The following is a 19,261-nucleotide window of genomic DNA, read 5'->3' on the forward strand; positions in this document are numbered from 1 at the left end:
CTTCTATTCGACGTGACAAGGGATAGTAGCTGAAGGGAGGCTTCTTCTCCATCAGTTTATTGAGACTCTTGATGGGCCAACATTTAAGTGGTATGCCCGACTCCCTCCGGACTCAGTGCAGACCTAGGAAGAAATGGAGCACTTGTTCTACAAGTGTTTCTATGAAGTCGAGAGAGAAGTTCAGGCCCTTAAACTTCTCACACTGACTAAGTACTCGGATGAGCCGGTCGATCAGTTCATCGCAAGATGGAGAGATCTAGTTGCGCATCAAGTTACTCCCATGACTGAGATAGATGTGGTTCAAACCTATGTGCGTAACATGCAGCTGGAAATCTCTCTGCATGTTGAAGCATCAAACCCAGCCTTTATATCGGATCTGATCTCCAAGGCAGTCTTAATAGAGAGCCTCCTCAAACATCATGGCAAGCTTCCGACCCCATCAACAAATTGGGAAAACAATCAAAGCTCTAGGAACAGTCGTAGCAATTCTCGGGGCAATCAGCAGAAAGGAGTAATTAGTGGTGCTGTCACTGTAGCAGACCCCAAGAAGGCCTCCCCCCAAACATTGGATTTCTCCAAGGGGGTGAACCCTCCAAATCCTCAGGGGATACCTCATGCAGGCTAGAAACTGCAGTCCTACAATAAGGTGCCTCCACCTTGGAACCTCTAAGGGAAAGACTACTGAGAGGAGCAGAAAAAGAAAGTTTATAGCTTCGACAGAGAGTGGGTCCCCACCTTACCCTGAATGTTGATTGAACAACAGATGATCACCTTGCCTGAGACAAGACGGCCAAAAGATGCTGATTTCGCCACCCATAAGAATTACTGCGCATATCATAGGGTGTTGGAGCATCCTATTCAGGATTGCTTCACCCTTAAGGATCACATCGAAGCTTTAATTCAAAAGGGACAAATACAGCTCGATAGCCTCAAAAAGGCATTCGGGGCAGTTGAAGCGTCTCACATAGTGACAGTTCAAGAAGAAGTCAGGCAAGTATATCGGCTTGATAAACTACCACCAGATCTTCTTCAAATGCTATTTTGCATAATGCTCTAATTTAGGGTCATCACACTAAAGCCGTTAAGATAGCCTAGACATGTCGCTAGATGGACTGAGAACGTCTAGTGCCCATATCACCAGAATCGAGGTCATGACTTAGAAGGATGCTTCAGTTTTTGAGCTATAATGTCAGATAAAGTATGAGGAGGATGCTCCATCCTCTCTATCTTAGAGGATCATGTTCAACTCACTGAGCTGTCAACACAAGAGGTTGCCAAAACACACACCCCCTGTGATGACACGCTGCCCAAGCCTTCTGACTTTGACAAACCCTTGACTTCCCAACCATGGCAGGTCTGTCGAGGACAAAGTAGGATGAAATCCATGAAGAGGGAGGAGGTTCGTTAAGCAAGGCCGGCCCTTGAGCCTCGTGAACCTCGTCCGCTACACCCATTCCCAAAAATGATAGAAGGAGACGAGGACCAAGAGCCGCTTGTCGAAAAAGGAAACTCCCTCAACCACAAACAGAGGTCGAGTTCCTCAAGCCCCTTCTTCCATTACCAACCCTACAGGATGTTTTCCCCGAGACAATCGCTCTCACTGACCAAGATTTTCAATCCATTTGTGAGGTAATTCCTGAGCCTTCCACAGCTAAGGGTGATGACAGAAAAAGCAACCCCCAATAGTCTAAGAAGGGTGAAGACCTAAAAGATTCCCTGCACATGTCCAACTCTGAAGATAATGCTAAACGCTATTCGGATCGATCCAATCTGAGTGACAACCTTAAAAGCTCTCCCCCATCTTCTATCCCCAATTCTTCCATCCGTTCTTCTAACATATCTTCTACATGTACGATTCTCGAATGTCCAAACTTTGAGGCTCTTGATAAAGAACTGAAAAGTTGCAATATTAACAGGCGGCATCGAAGGTGACTGAAAAAGACAATGGTCCAAGCAATTGACTTCTTGACAAACGCTGACGCTTTGACATCCAGAGCCGACAAGAAGCCTCCCACTATTGAGGACCTCCTAAAGCAATACTAGAATCCTAATGCCAAGGAATCCCAATGTCCCCTTGTGCCCAACTTCGAAAGATGGCTGAAAAATTAAGAGAGCAGAGCTCCCACTCTCATGAGGCATGCCACATGGTGCAGATCTCAGAAGCAGTGATCAACACTAACCCAATCAGTCTAACGTCAGGAAAGAAATTAGAGCCACTCGTACAGAAACAACTGAGACTCTTTAAGTACCCTGGTCAGCCATTACACCCATACCCTAACACACCGACCAATCCACCACTCCTTAAGTTCTCGAGACAACCATTGGTCCCATATATCCAACCACCTCCTAAACCTCCATCAATCTCTATTTTACCAACACCTACCCGTATTGCCCAATCTAACCAGACTTGGCTGCTCAACCAGGTCAGTCAACACTAAGTCCAGTAGCACAATCTCTACCTACCCAATCATCACAAACTCTCCAATCCCCACCGGCTGCACAACAAAGTCAATCGCATCCACCTAAGCCTACCTCACAACCCTCCATGATACCCAAACCTGTGGCAGGACAAGCGGCTCAAAAGATTGTCGATGATAAGATCAAGTACGACGTGGTTTGGCACCTCAAGAAACTCCCTGCCCAGCTCAGTGACTATGACGCCCTTATGCTCTCAAGAGACTATCGCATGGCCCTTGTCCAAGCTCTCTCTAGCCCAGAGGTATACGAGACCGAAGTAGAGCCCATCGAAGTGGACCCTTCTATCCTAAACAACTGTTTGGCAGTCACTTTCTCTGGTGACGACCTTCGGTTGGGCAGAAAGTTCCACAACCTGCCACTCTTCTTAACCGGCAAGTTGCATGCATGTCCTATCAGCCGAATTATGCTAGACATGGGATAAGCAGTCAATCTCATCCCAAGAAGGATTCTCACCCAATTTGGGACTTGGAACTGATGACCTCACTGCAACGAACATCACAGTTCAAGGATTCAATCTATCAGGGGAAAAACCAGCTGGCACTGTTTACCTTCGCCTCAAGATCGATGAATTAAATGATTATGCCCAATTCCACGTAATCGACACCAATACCTCATACAACATCCTCCTTAGACGCCCTTGGATGCATGATCAAGAAGTGGTTCCTTCCACCCTACAACAATGCTTTAAGTACAGCCGGAATCGGAGACAATACACTGTCTATGCTGACAAAAGACCGTTCCCCATCGTCGAGACACATTATGCTGATGCAAAGTACTACTTTGTAGACCCAATACCATCTCAAGAACCCAAGGATAATGAACGCAGATCTGTAAGAAGAGTGGAACCATCTTCAGATGAGGATGCTGAAGATGTTGGACGAGTGTTGTTGGACATGTTCAACGGAGAAGAGAGAAATGGCAAGGTCCTCCCTTTGACCTTTATTCACCCCATACTCCATATCCTCTCCCTGAAGCATTAGCTGCTAGCCCCGAAGATGAGTCTCTCCCCTCCTCTTTGGGTCCTGAGTCACCATTACCGGTTGCCCGACCAGTGACAACTGATGAGCTCAAAGAAGCCTTGGGGGTAGATGCTTTGGTTTCAAGGGTTACCTATACACCAAACTAGCAGAAGGTCCCCTAAGAAAAGAAGATATCCCTCATTCGGTCCAAGGGTTAGCTCAAGCATGTGACTCCTTAAAAGTCCTACACATCCCTGATTCCTTGGTACCAGAGAAATCAAATGAAAACTCATCAATCCACCATCAAAGTCTGAATACTCTAGCCAAGCTAAGGAAAGAAATGCAAGACCTTCAAAATAAATTAGAAGCCCGATGAATGGGAAAGGCCAAAGTAGAAGAAGCCCCTCTAGCATGGACTGCTTCAAAACCCCTGGACGGATTCATGCCAGAGTAAAAAATCTATGATGGACAAGAGACTTCAAAGAACCCATCCAGTCCAGAGGCCACAACCTCCCCTGAACAAAGTCGTTATAGTTAGCAGGCTCATCACATAATGAGGACAATGAATTATGATCCCCTAACTAATTAAGGGCTAAGAGCCGATAAAGGGAACCGCTGCTCCATTCGAGGTCATTAGGGCTGCAGTTGCTTGCCACACCACGAGACATGGGTCAGGTACTCTACCTCTTCTCATCACTCTCTTTAAAAGGACAAACACAACGAAAACCCGAAAGAACATTGTGGGCAAAAAAGTCAAACGACGGACATGGTGAAAACCCAAAAGGGCACCATGGGAAAAGGTTGTCAAAAGAAAAAGAAACAAAAAAAAATGACGGGGCATAGTAGCACCATTAGCTATTGTGGGCAAAAAGGGCTTCAAAATAAAAAGATGGGCACTATGAAAAATCGAGAGGGCATCGTGAGTAAAAACGAAATGGCAAACATGGTGTAAAGACCACAGGCAAAAACTCCAAAAAGAAGAAAAAAATCTTTCTGGTGTCTCGTGAAAACCAAGAATGGTGCGCACCCCAAGGACTTAAAATGAAACCTCGAAAGAGCATTTAAGTCAAGCTCGCCTCAGCCATCCTTAAAAGACTTCTCACGCTTCTCGATGAGACGAAAGGAGCCAAAGCTGCCCTCCAACGACCTTAAGGTTGAAATACCAACCACTTGCGATGGAGACGCGGTAGCGGTCTCCTTGCTAGAAGAGCTTATCTCCTGAACCAGTGGCATAGTAGTAGAGGTAGAAACACCTGCAGAGCAGAAATCATTGACTGAGCCCTCAGAGGTAATTGTGCTGGCCTAGCACTCTTTCGCCTTAAAGGAGACTCAGAGTCAGACTCAGACTCTGAAGATACTAGACATGCAGGTCTCTTATGTTTCTTCTTTTCCTGCCCTGCAAGTACGAGCTCTTCTGAAGACACACCAAGCTTAAGCTCTAGAGCACTATGAGAACCACTCTCAATCAGGGCATTCATGTCCTGCATCGTTCACCCCTCCATGCCAGGATCCTGTCAACCCTCGCTCCACGCAAAGATAGAGTAGAGGTCATCAAAAACACTTCCTATCTTCTCCTAAAGACAAACATTTGAGGAGAGGCCTTGTCTGATGCTATCTCTTGAGGCACTCCGAGCTGTTCCCAGTTCTTGGGGTAGTCTAGTTCAATCAGCTTCCTAAAAGTAGGAGGCTCAAAACGTCTCTGTTGCTTAGTGTCTTGATGCCCGCTGCTGTTCACCTCCTTCCAAGTATGTCTAGCCCCCAGTAACAGCGATTGGTGGTTGTCCACCATCACTAATACACCTCAGTCGCATCACCCACTCTGCCAAAGTGGGGAACCACGAATTTGTTCACCTCAGTGAACTCCAAGCAAGTTGCCCAAGCAGGCTTCCAAGACTTACGAAGAGTCCCCAACGCCTCGTTATGCTTTTGAGCATTTACACGTCCATGATGCTTCTCGAACAAAATTGATAAGGGACATCCCTGATCCAACCCATGTTGCCGAGCGAAACGATGGGAGTAGTACCCTTCAAGCTAGGCATCGTGAGCCGTCCTGTAGGGCAAGATACCTCCTTTGAGGCTCAAAAAAAACATGAGCTTGAAGATTCCTGTGCAAGTGCCATCAAGGTTATTGCCCAGCTCATCAATAAAGGCATGATGGGTATAACCCCTGATGAGAAATAGGAGTCGGTGTATGAAGAAAGAGTCATCGCCAAATAAGTGGTGGGAATGACCAGATGCCTGGGAAATATACCGCAAGCCATCCAAATACATAATGAGTTGTGCCCTTAAGAGGCTTCCCTCTGGATATTGCTCCCCGCCCATGATAAATGCTGCATAAGACTTGCTGCGCGAGAGCATATTGATGACCACCTGCAATATGACATGCCACGAAAAAGCAGCCAGGACGAATTATGTCTTGCCCACCTGGCAAGGCGAACTTGCAAAGGAATAAGACCAGATAGACGGCTAGGTAAATGTAGTCATCCACTGACTGGCACACATAGACAAGGGGAGTAGCTTCCAATATCTCCTTGCCCTTCCCGCTCATAACCGAGTAGGCCAGCTCCGCAGCGTCAGACTACTCCCCAAAGAAATACTTTACCCATTGGGTAAAAGATACAGGGTCGTCACCAGCTTGTGAGTGTAGGAACTGGTATGCTTCAAATATCTCCTTGAGACCAGAAGGAGGTGCTTCACGTCCCAGGGATGCTCCACCAAAAATGACTGAGTTCTGCAGAACAAAATCATCATACATAGCCTCGGTCAATGACAGACCACCCACAAAGTGTAGGTCCAGCAAAGAAATCCCTGCTTCGTCATAACAGAAGAGCCACGTGTTGCTGACATGACTTCAGGTTTCTAATAGTGCCTTTATGGTGTTGGGACATCGATCAAAATACCCTGCTGAGCATTGGACCGCCGCTGCCAAGGAAGAGACTTACAGAATCCTTGCGTATGATCGTCGCACCTCCAAGGTCCAAGGGGTGTATCGTGGCAGGAATTGATACTTCCCTTGCATTCTAAGCCCAGCAGAGGACCATACCAATCCATGGGTCTTGACCATTCTTTTCTTAAGGGTGGGAAGATTCTCGCTTGAGGCTATTCCCCTATGCAAGTACTGGAAGAGAGGAACCCCGTCATCTTCTGCATAAGGATTCCCATCAGCATCTTCATTGACAGAGAAACGTGCAGACTCACTGGCATAAGTAATGCTAAGAGGCCACTGTGGCTCGCATGAAGATGGTACAAACCAGATTGGGTCTCCCCTGACCAAACTGGACCCTGTGAAAGGACCAGTCTCAAGTTCTCCAGCCTTGGCCAAATTTTTCCCTAAAATCCCTGACATTCTACAAAATCTTTCGGTCGCCATGTGTGAACTCTGCTATGCATGTTCAAGACTCTGCTATGCACGTTCAAGCCGCCATACGTGTATTTTCAACCGTCGTGTGTGAACTCTGCTATGCACGTTCAAGCCGCCATGTGCATATTTTCAGCCGCCACGAGTGAACTTTGCTATGCACGTTCAAGCCGCCGTGGATGTATTTTCAGCCGCTGCACGTGAACCCTGCTATGCATGTTCAAGCCGCCACGCGTATACTTCGCCAAGCAAATTCAGCTACCGTTTGTGTCACTGCCGTACATGCCACACTTCAAGGCCCGTCACACATGTCAAAAACCTCAGACGTGTTCTTCCTATCAGCATTGTATTCTCGGCTGCCGTGCATGACACCTCACAGCATGCTTACCTTTCACACGTGCAGACAAGTAACCATTTCAGGGTCACAACTCTTCGTCTTCCCTAAGAACACCTCGCCGACAACTACTGGTGTTCACCTCAAAGCCCTTAGAAACCTCTAAAATTATCGAAAGGCCACGAGCTTTCATGCACAAAACTACCAAAGGCTCGAAAATCCTCACCGGAACTCACTAGAAACTCGTCAAAAACTTCCCTTGAACTCGTCGGGCTCGCCCTTGAACTCCCTAGAGCTCACTGTAAACAATCTGTGAACTTACCCGATGAAAAAACTCCCTGTATTCACTTCCACTCCAAGCCCTCGTGCACAAGCGTTCGCCCAGAAAACCCTCACCACAGTCGCAACAATGATGCCTTTCTCCGATCATGACTATCTTCACACGGTGACCTTAACCTTTTCTTTCTACTGTCGGAATTCCCTCATGCCGGAGTTATTGTAGTAACACAAGGAGGTCTTGGGGGGTTTAAAAACGTGAAAAATCCTTTTACCCCATTTTATAATCAGACGTTCACTGTCTTGCCCCTCCTAAAACGAAAATTACATCCAAGCTCAAGAGAACTTGAGTGTCATATTGGAAAAAGACCAAGGGCATTTTTGAGAAGCCAAGGCATTGAAGAAATCAAACAACAGTGGACTAAGCAGAGTCGGGACAGCCCAAGTCCAAGCCCGAGATGCACCCATTCAGCCGTCGTGTGTGATTGTCTCTACGATCAACCATAGCGAGTGTTTTGTCTTTCCCATGAGACCGCTGTGTGTGTTCCCCACCACAAGCACTCAAGCCGTTGTGAGTGTTCATAGCACTATGAAGCTACAATGAGTGATCACAGCACCACATAGCCGCCGTGAGTGTTTACAGCACCACGTTGCTGTCGTGAGTGTTCATATCACCAGATAGCTACCGTGTGTGTTCACCCTTAATCATCGTTTGTGACCTCCTACACATCAGGTCGTCGCACATGCTCGTGCAACCCGCCGTGAGTGTATTCCCACGTTGCCACCAGCCCTGTTTCCTCTGCACCCACGTCCTTCACATGCGCCTACACACATGCCTTCCCTAGCCGGCCCGTTCGTGTGCACATCGGCAAAGCTCAACCCTCATCGCATTTCCGTCCCCATTGGAGTCCCATTTCATGCCTTAACCTTTTATCCCCAAGAAGTCATACTCACTGCATTATTCTGAGTGAGTTCGCTGCTGCCAACCATCCCTCACTACGCCACCTTCACCATCTCAACCCAATGGCATAAATGGTCATGGCCATTTCATCCCCAATCAGTCAGATCACCTTCCACATGCCCATTTCCCATGGAGCCTCATACACTTCACATCTCCCAGTGAGTCCACCCCTCGTCTGCAACCTACATACATGGCAACTCATACATGGTCCCGTTGTATGAACCTAAACTATAGGCCGCATGACGTTAAACTGCTTCGCACCACAGTCCGGTTGTATGACCCTAAACTATAGTGCACGTCCTGGCTGCACGATGTTAAACTGCTTTGCCCAGGTCCCGATGGCTTGACCTTAAACGTGCCTCCATACATGGGTTTACGTCTGCATGCTGTTCCACACATGCCTCCCCTCGCCGGTTCATCCACGCATGCATATCATCTCCATTTCCTCCCTAGTGAGTCCACCTCCATAACCCTTCAAAACTCGCAACATTCCTCAATGAGTCATACCCACGCTCACAAAATTACGGTGAGCCATTCCACCATCCATACTTACCGTCAGCTAGTGGGTCACCATTATCCACCTTCCATCCAAGCAAAATCATTCACAGATGGTCTCAGGCCATTGCCCCAAAGTGAGTGAAACCACCACCACACTCACTCCTTGGCCTCCATAGACTGTCATCCATCACCATCATGGTCCAGTTGTATGACCCTAAACTATAGTACACATCTTGACCGCATGACGTTAAATTGCTTTGCCTAAGTTTCGGAGGCATGACCTTAAAATCGCCCCCACAAAAAAATGGGCATGGTGTAAATCCAAAAGCGGAACATCGTGAGTAAAAATGACAGACAGCCATGGTCACGAAACCATGAGTAAGAGTGTTCCGTAATATAAAAACCAGGCACGGTGAAAACCCGCAAAGGGCACCATGAGCAAAAATGGAAGAAGGGCAGACATGGCCATCAGGCCATCGGCAAAAGAGCCTAATAAAAAGGAGGCTGGTGAAACCCGTCTCTACGGCACCATTGCCCCTGTCCAAGTGAAACCCGCTACGGCACTAGGACCAATAAGCAGGTTGATGCAGTGCTTGCCTCCATAGGAGGCTTCAGCTGGCATTTCAAGAAAATTCCTCAGTAGTAGAATACCCTGTTTTTGGGACCCAAAAACAAGATCATTCACAGGAAAGAAACTATCAATCCAGGGCAAGCAAACCTGGTGAGGCTGCAAACAATGCTGCTCATACGTCCAATAGGGTGTAGACTTTAAAATCATCCCATCATACATCCAACGGAGTGTAGATGTTAAAATCATCCCTCAAGATCCATCACAAGGCAAGAAACTGTCAAATCAGGTAAATACCTGCCCACAGCATCCAAGCTGAAGCCCCCAGTGGCCGCCTCGTCAAAATCCCTCCCTGGCCAGACAAAACATTCGGGACAGTCAACAAAAAGCACCTTACTGGGCTTGGTAGGGTAGGGCCCACAGAGGTACCCTGCTTGTCAAAGCAAACCTGGTGTAGTAGTAAACAAAGCCACCAAAAGTCCGACAAGGGTGAAGACTCTAAAAGCATCTTGTACGTCCAATGGGGTGTAGAATCAAAATCATCCCTCAAGTCTCCACGTCTGGGTCCACAACGAGGTCCCCACCCGTCTGAGCGCCTTGGTCACCCCTCCGGGAAGCAGCTTTGCATGAGTGTCCCTTTGGCCTTCGTGTGATCTGGTGGCCAGGAAGAAAACTAAAGTCGAAGGAACAATTTTATTTCCTAATGTTACACTTCTCGCTTCTCTTGAAGCACAACATTCGGCAGGGCAAGCTGTTTAAGGTCATTTTCCATCACTTGTACCTCTGATGCGAATAAAGAGAGAGCAGTTCGCAACTTAGGTTCGCAGGTCTCAAAATGTCTATGGACTAGGGAAGCCATATGTCAATAAGCCCTGATCCATAAGTGAAATTTCTGATAGTCATATAATGGTCAAATAAGGTTCACGATTGTGCAAAAGAGTCTCTTAAGAACACTTGACAAGTATCGTCACAATCCGAACAGTTTTAGGCAGTGCTGACGTTAAAGCAATTTCAAGAAATTCTGCCTCTATCATGCTGAAAATAGACTTTGAACTATAACACCATTATCAGAGATTCTAATAGTATCCATACCATCTCCATTGGATTTAAAACTTTTGAAAACCACTGGGTACCAATGTTTGACACATTCCGGCGCTTCCGGAGCAAGTTATGGCTACATTACCGAAAATGGGTAAGTCATACACTATTAAGGTGCACCCTTGGTGAACCAGTTTCCATTAATGGAAACTGTGGAAACTATTCATCATAATTTTGGGGGAAAACTTTCCATGGCCATATCTCCCTCATCCCAAGTCTGATCGAGCCCAAATTTTGGAAGCATGTTCGTCTCGACGATCCAGCCGATTTGATATGCAGCACGGATGATAACACATCCCGAGCCAAGATAAATTGACGCGATAATTTTACCGGAAAACTTTCAAAAGTAGCAGGAAATTTTCAGCAACATGTCTCCTTTATCAAACGCCCACATCACAGCGCTCATGAGTCAGATAAACCTCAAACCAGACCTATTACAAGAATGAGGTCTGAGGCTTCATTTGAGCCAAACCTCGCACATGATGAATGGTCAGTTTCGATATATGATGAGTCCGAAATTGTTGCAATTTCGGCCACTGGAATCCAAACTCCAACAAAAGTTTCACAATTTGGAAAATGGTCGTCCGAGCACCAAATCAAGCCGTTCTTTTTGTAAAATGATCATGGTAAGATTTTGGAATTGCTACAACAAAGAAACTGGCAAAAAACACTGAGAAATGGGCTGAGTATTAAATCTAAGATTGCACATTTTCCCATGTTTTTATCCCGTCATGATCATGGCTCGAGAGTCCAATCCATGGTTCGAAAAGGGTATCAAAACGATTGTCTTCTCGAGCCGATCAAGAAAAGAATAATCTTTTGGTCAGATGAAGACTAGAAGGACCCAAACGGATCCTAAAAGATCGTGAAGATTGCATGGCCATTACAGGGACGTGCTTGGAATTTCACAGATTGTTAGTGCAGGGGCAAAATGATATTTTCTTAATTTTATTTAATTCGTGTAATTGCAAATTTCCATCAATTAGGTTAATTTTTTGTCATCCACCCATGTTTGGGCCCCACTTCTATATAAGAACGTACCATCCACATGTAAATTCTTTCATCAATAAAAAATCCCTTTTTTGCTTGAGTTTTGGGACACGGCTTTGAGAGAGAGAGAGAGGAGAGAGAAAATTTGCACGATTACTTTGAGGCTTAAAAAGTAACTTTATCTCTCCTCTCTCTTCTCTTTCTCTCTTTTCTTTCTCTCTCTTCTTTCTCTTTCTTCTTTTCTTTCCTCCTCTCCTCTTTCCTTTCTCTCCCCTCTCTCCTTTCCTTCCTCTCTCTTCTTCTTTCCTTTCTTTTTCTCTTTTCTATGTTCTTTTTCTGTCTCTCCCTATTCACAGGGGTAACGATGTGGGCCTACCCTTTTTAGCGGGCCTCGTCGTGATCCCAATAATCTCTCTATGTGTCTCTTCTCTTACAGAGGCTGTGACATGGGTCTACCCTTTTTGGCAAGCCTCGTTGTCATCACTGTATTTCTCTCTTCTCATTTCTCTCTCTTTCTTTTCTCCTCTCTCTCCTTTCACAGACGATAGTCAAGCCACCATCTGTGTTCTCCTCTCTTCCCTCTCTCTTTTTCACAGACGATAGTCAAGGCACCGTCTGTGTTCTCTCTCCCTCCTTCACAGATGGCAGCAAATCGTCGCCTGTGTTCTCTCTCTCTCTTCCTTCTTCTTAGATGATAGCAAACCATCGTCTGTATTCTTTCTCTCTCTTCTCTCTTCACAAACGGTGTGTTCTCTCTCTCTCTCTTTCTTCTTCACAGACAAAAGTCAAGATGTCGTCTGTGTTCGCTCACTCCCTTCCTTCTTTACAGATGACGACAAGCTGCCATCTGTGTTCTCTCTCTCTCTTCTTTCTTCATAGACGGCAGTCAAGCCATTGTCTTTGTTCTCTCTCTCTCTCCCTTCTTCACTGATGGCAGCAAACCGCCGTCTGTGTCTTTTCTTCCATTTTCTCCCTCTTCTCCTCTTCTCTTTTCTCTTAATGTTTTTATTTGAAGGACCTGGGTGAAAAACGGCCCAGTCTTCTCTCTCTTTATTTTCACATTGATCATGACTATTCTGAAGGACTAGTTGAAAGACACACTAACCCTTCGTTCCTCTTTTCTACCCTTCTCTTTATTTTCTATCTAAATGATTAGTTGAAAAACATACTAGCTCTTTGTTCCTCTTTTCTTTCTTCTTAAAAATACATTTTATCTCTGAAGGATCTGAGTGAAAAACAGACCAGCCTTTGTCCCTCTTTTTCTTATTTCTCTGAAGCACTAGGTAAAAGACAAACCAGCATTAGTCTCTTTTTCTCTCTCTATCTCCTTCTCTTTCTTTCTCTTCTCTCTAATGTTTCTCGTTCATCTAACCCCTATTTCTCTTCCCCGTATAGTAAAATATGTACTAAGAGTCCCTTATCAAGGAGGCATCGTAAGGATGTCGAATCGACATGAACTCAATCATGTCATTTCCACTTTTTTCTTTGAGTACACACGCATGTGTGCTCTCACCCTATGACAAGATGGGGTCCTCATACCCACTTGTCTGTATTCTAATGTATGTGTGTTTTTGTAAGTATGAAGAAATAAGCCAAGGGAGAAGAATTCGAACCGGCCAATGGCCAGGAGGCATTCCACGTGATCTAAGAGGGCGCCCATGCTAGTTAGTCCGAGCGTGTCACATACCCACGTGAGGTAAGTCCCGCCTCATGACTAAATTCCTCTCTCATCGGTTGGTATTCCTACCCCTGTCCTCCTTACATGGCTCACGAGAGAGCGGTCTCAGGTCTCGGGTCCATCTCGAACCCGGAGCCACGCCACAGGTCACCCCAACTTGAGAGCGAGATCGAGGCTTCTAACCACACCTTACTTTCAAATTATCTTCAATTTAAAGTTATAAATGGTGAAACTAACTAGTAAGATCTCCCCAAACATGGGTGGATGATCAAAATAATGCTAAATTGACAAAAAAACATAATTTTTAATTATTTGGAGCAAAATGACTGTTTTATTCCTCCTAACTTTCATGGAGATGACAAAACCATCCCTAAAAAGGGGTCACTTTCCTTCCTTATAGTTCGGGGCTCTTTTTTACTCTTTTTGGGGAACTTTTGGACAATCCAACACTGTAAAATGATGGTTGCATCAAGATGATCGATTTGATATCCATTATTGAACTTGAATCAAACTTTTGATGTCGATCCCAAATCTGGCCAAGCCCATGTCCTTGAATTTTTTTTTTCTTTGATATAGCTTCTTTTGCCTTGTTTTTTATCACTTTCTTCATTACAAATCCAAGAAGAGGTCGTTGTGATCATTTTGCAACGAAAAGCCCTCGATTTGGTGCTCGTTTGATCACTTTTGTAATTTTGGAGGTTTTCAGAAAATGGGATTCGTACGAACATAAAATGTGCCTTCTTGTGAGATCAAATCGGGTACCTTCCCAACCTCAATCTTGTGCAAATATTACCTCAAATAGAAGTCCTTCGAGTCACGGTCGGAACGGACCCATATTTGAGGCTATCCGATGTCAAGGCTTCAAGATATGGCAACTCAAATGGACGGGTGTTCTTCTTTAAACATTATGCACTCTATGAGTCTCCAACTTCTCCTTAAGATTTCTCTCGTTCAGGGTATCGTCTCGGGTCATCCCTTATGTCAAAATGTATGGTTTGATAAGACTTATCGCATACTAAAAATCAGGCTTGATTGACCAGAAGATGAAAGAGCTATGACCTTCACAAGTCCATCCCTAAATCAAATGGCATAGTTTCCAGAATAGAAACTGGTTCATTGAGGCAGCATAGAATTAGTGTGAAACCCCCTCATTTTAAGTAAGTTGGCCATAGAATGGTCTAGAAGAATCCAAATGAGCTAAAAATTGGTATTCGGGGTTTTTGGGCCATTCGGATCCACTGGCGATGGTTTAACTCTCATTGGAGACCTTGGCAATATAGTTGTAGTTATGAGGTAGCATTCAGCATGATTGAGAGTGGTACTATGAAATGTAAATTTCTACCTTATTTGCTTAATCTTGATCGGATTGGGACAAAACTTGGCAGCAATTTTAAAATACCAAATGACAACCTTTCATGGTTTTTGGAAAAAAGGAACCTTTTCAAAATTGCTCATAAGTTTACTGGTACAGGCTTCCCTAGTCTATAGGTGTGATTGGTACCTATGGGCTTGGGTTGTAACCGCCGCCTCTATTATTCGAATCTGGGATTTAGTGCGTCAAAAATATATACAAACACCTATGACCAAATGATGTACCTTAATGGAACCTTTGGCTGAGGGGTGCGTAATGCTAGGACCACTCTCAACACCTAAGGAATTAGACTTGATGTTGTTCTGCAACAGTTAAGTATAGAAACCCAACTTAGGTGCATGAAACAATCTCCTAATGGGGTCCATGACTTGTCACCATTCAAACAAATCTGACTCTCAAAACCAAGGGGTTCAAGTTAGGGTAATAATGAATCTCATAAATCTAGGTCTAGGACTTAAAGTCAAGTTAGTTCAGCCATAAGACAAACCAACCAGGGCTCTACCGAACCTCAGAAGAACCTCATAGTTCAAGCCCTAGTCCAGGTTCTAGTCGATGAAGGGTATGGTATTTAGACTAGCCCTCACGTAGGAACCCGATTCAACCCACTCATAGGGTGGACCGTGTGGCCAGACCACTTGGCTTACTATTTTTACCAAACTACAGGGGTTATGCTAGCTCAACCTGTCCCAAGCTCATTAGTCAACCTGGTCATACTAACATATACCTCTATTGATAGTTAATGAAACACATGGTCTAACCATAATCTTAACTACCATAATAGCCAGTACGGAGGGGTAGATGAAAACTCTCATTTTAACAAACCAGCCCAGGAAAGGAGACCCTGAAGCCCTTGTAAAGGCTCATCTCCTATCGGTTCCCATGCCGAAGGACAAACCAAGCTAGTTTAAAGCCATATTTTCCCACTCTCTCAAGAGACCCTCTTGATTGGCACCGCAATGCAAAACTCCCCATGCTTGACACTTAATGAGATGTTTTGGAAATTCATCTCACATTTTCGAGGGCCAAAAGTAAGGCCCATCACTCTGGGGGAGTTCTTAGCCATGAGGCAAAACCCCAATTATACCTGTCCCATATTACATTGCTCATATCCAAACTACAGCTTCAAGAGTCGCAGAGGTCACACTACCAGAGTGGTCAAAGGTTAGCAAAATGCGTTACCAGAGTACTTGACCTTTTTCAGCCAAGGAATCCCTCTCTTATCCTTTGATGCAATGCTTGAAAGGGTTTCCTTGCATGAAAGAGCCCAAAAAGTGGCAGATCTTGCAACTCCGACTCAAAACCAGACTGTCGTTGCTGCCCCAAATAATCAGAGAACCACAACAATAATAGTAATAACACCAACAAAGGAAAGAACAATAGCAGGTCAATAGAATCATCATTAGTGAAAATGCTCGAGAATTGGCCCAATAGAATCACCAAACCGCCCAGAATAAGAACCTGGCTCGAGGCAGCAATAATAACAATAACAAGAGGCATGTCCGAGAAATCCATTTCAAGCCTCTCAAAGAGCCATTAGAAGACGTGCTTGACATGATCCTCAAGAGAGAGCTAGTTTATTTACCTCCTCAAATTGAGCACCTTTATTGTCACAGATAAATCTTGATGGTGCAAGTGGCATAGGAACCACACTCACAACACTCAAGACTGCTTGTACTTCAAATGAGTTATTCAAGGGCTCATTGACTATAGAGCACTCAAGGTCATTAAGCAAGATAAACCCACCAATAAATCTAATCAAAAGATGGGAATATTTACCAATCCACTCCTAAACAGCTGAAGGAGAAACCAAGGATAAGGATTGCACAAAGGAAGTTATTAATACTATCTTTAGTGAATGCTATGACGATCCATTTCAGTACATCTACCCCACCAATGACAAGGTCTCCCAAGAGTTTGATGAATCACCGACTTGCAACAGGAGACCTCAATCAAAATGGGACCCACCTAAACATAGGGAATGCCAGTTAAACCACCTTCAGGAACAAACTCTTCACATTTCTGCGGGAAAACCAATTTCAGTACTCCCTCACGAGTATGAAGAGACCTTCTAAAAATATCGAGAGGACCTTCTAGATCTCCTTCCTTGGATTTCTTGTCAGACCCACCCATATGGGACCAATATGATGATGAAGTCTTCAATGATCATATCATCCCAGATGACAAATGTTCCCCAAGATGACCAATTCAATTTGCCCGATGTCCTCATCGAAACCTCTCATGATGAGGAGCCTCTAAACTCAATCAAATTAAGCTAGTGTTAAGGTGGGCTTCATGAATTCAATGCCCTCTATGTCAGAACAGACAAGCCCGTCCATAAGGAAGCACTCCTTTTCACTAGAGCAATGCCTCTCCAATTGATGGCCGGTCAAGGCCACTCAACAGAATCCAAGTTCAACTCACACTTCATAGCTTATCAGCTTCAAATGAAGAAGACACCACTCAATCAACATCGACTGCCGTGGATGTGATCGATTCTCTCACAAGAAAGGGGTGCATCTTCAAATCTTCTTGTCTAATGACAGATACCCTTGAAGAGAGAACTTGAGAATCCACTAAGAAAGATAAAATCCCTACAAGCAAGCCAAATCAGAAGACTCAGCACCTAACAGGTGACCCCCCAATCTTCCATTTCCTATGACTTGCCTACTCACTTCGAAAAAATTCAAGCGCCAATCTCCATTCTTGAGCTTCTTGCCAAATCCTTGACACATTGAATTCAGATCGAAAAGGTCTTGACAAGAGCTCACATCCCATAGATACAACTTTAGAATAATGAATTGGAATGATATATATATATATATATATATATATATATATTACAATGAATATAGCATATTATAATAATATAGTAATAACGTTATTACAATTTGGTAATATTAGTACAATCAAAATAGTACACATGCATCTTCTAGGTCTCTTATTAGATGCTATCCAAATTGTAGACACCAACATTTAACTAAATTCCAATTCCTGGAGATAACAATTCTATGAGAGGTATCTCTGCAGGACATACATTTCCAGTGAACCAAATGGGACCCTATATAAATTCGCACTAAAACTTTCCCAAAAATCGGTTGCAGATTTCCCCCAATAATAGGGTTTTGCACATAGAAAAATAGGACCATGTTTAAAGATTATAGTAAAATCTTGTGGAATTTCATATCAAATTTTGATATCAATCCCTGGTTTTGTTCGATAGATTAGGCATGATAGGTCATTGTTCCTTCAATTCTGAGCTATCTGAATTAAACTTGGGAAGTGACCGCAGAAAGGGAAAACCTAACAATAGAATACCCACGAAGATTAAAATTCTGTAGTGAACATGAACCGTGAGTCTCAAATATATTGAACCCAATGGAGAACTTTATGGCCATTTTTGAGGATATAATTGCAGATAAAAAAAGCTAGGACCTTATTTTAAAGCAAGATTTTCCCCTACTTGCAGGTTTTGTGGGTGATTCCAAATGTTTCATGGTTCTGTTGAGATGAAAATGCATTCATCCAGGATTTCCAAACAGGCTACAATAAAACATCTTCCTTTTTGGTTTGATAGGACGTGTTTGTTTGGTGTAAAGTTTGGCTTTGGAAGCCGAAGAATTCAAACTTTTTGATTCATGAAAGGGCCGACTCCAAAGTTTAACGCTTAATGTTGTCATCCATAGGCCCATTTCTTTGGAGCCCTAATAAACATTAATCGCAGAAAACCGTTGGGTAGGTCCTAACTAATGATTAGATGGGCAGTTGGGTTGGTTCCTTTCTTGAGAAAGGAGATGATCCCGACCGTAATTTTCACGGTCGGAATGACTAGAATGCTATTTTTGCAGAGGACGCGTAATGTGATCGACTGTCACATGGTCGGTAGTGAATGTATGTCATCAACTTGCATTTCATCGAGCATTGTCCAAATCATTGGATAATTTCTAGTCAGGGGATCGTTCATAATGACAGGTTTTCATTTGATTTAACTTTAGAAAAATCATACTGTTCACATGCTGCACAATGGCACAGACATTAACAGGTTATCAACCATCGGCAATTATCTCACTGAATCCTTCAGCCCTGTGATTGGATCTCAGTGCACTATCCAAAGAGTTGAGAACCCAATATATCGTTGATCCTTGAACTGGAATCCAATCGAACAACAGTGGCCTAGAATAATCTTCTTGTGCATAGTGTACTTCACCATAAGAACACTATAATTGTAAGGATTAGGGAAACCATTGTCTATAGCCATGACTGTTAACTAAAAGTGAGCAGAGAAAGAAGGGCCCACCAGAACAGGAACACCACAGTGGATCCCATTGCCTCTCCATCTCTGTCCATCGTTTCAATGGATGGTCTCGACCGAAGGAGTACGGTGTTTCCATAGTCACATTAGTGTTTGGTATAATTTCCCTATGGTATTTGTGAGGCTATAATAGTATCTGGCTCAGGCTTCTGTTTTAGCAATAATATTTGGTAGTAATCTTGCTGGAATTCACTGAATCCAACTTTTATTGCAATTATGAAATTACGAAAACTCTGTCTCAAGATTTCAAAATAAATGAGCCTGGGCATAATGAAAAGAAGAAACATAAATATTAAATATCAAGCAATGATTCTAATATTTTTCCATTTAGCTCAAAAAATCAAGCTTAGAAGCAGATGGCAGATCCTCTTTTACCCATGAA

At 44.1% G+C, this 19,261-nt stretch overlaps 1 long non-coding RNA gene across 1 annotated transcript in view; it reads right to left on the minus strand.

Moving 5' to 3' along the window:
* The window catches only part of LOC148783763 (uncharacterized), an 83,226-nt gene that overhangs the window by 62,564 nt on the left and 1,401 nt on the right, over window positions 1–19,261 (minus strand). The window lies entirely within an intron of this gene.

The sequence above is a fragment of the Amborella trichopoda genome, chromosome 1, assembly GCF_054954075.1.
Source record: "Amborella trichopoda isolate Santa Cruz 75 chromosome 1, AtrichopodaSantaCruz75HAP2 v2.0, whole genome shotgun sequence".
NCBI classification, from domain to species: Eukaryota; Viridiplantae; Streptophyta; class Magnoliopsida; order Amborellales; family Amborellaceae; genus Amborella; species Amborella trichopoda.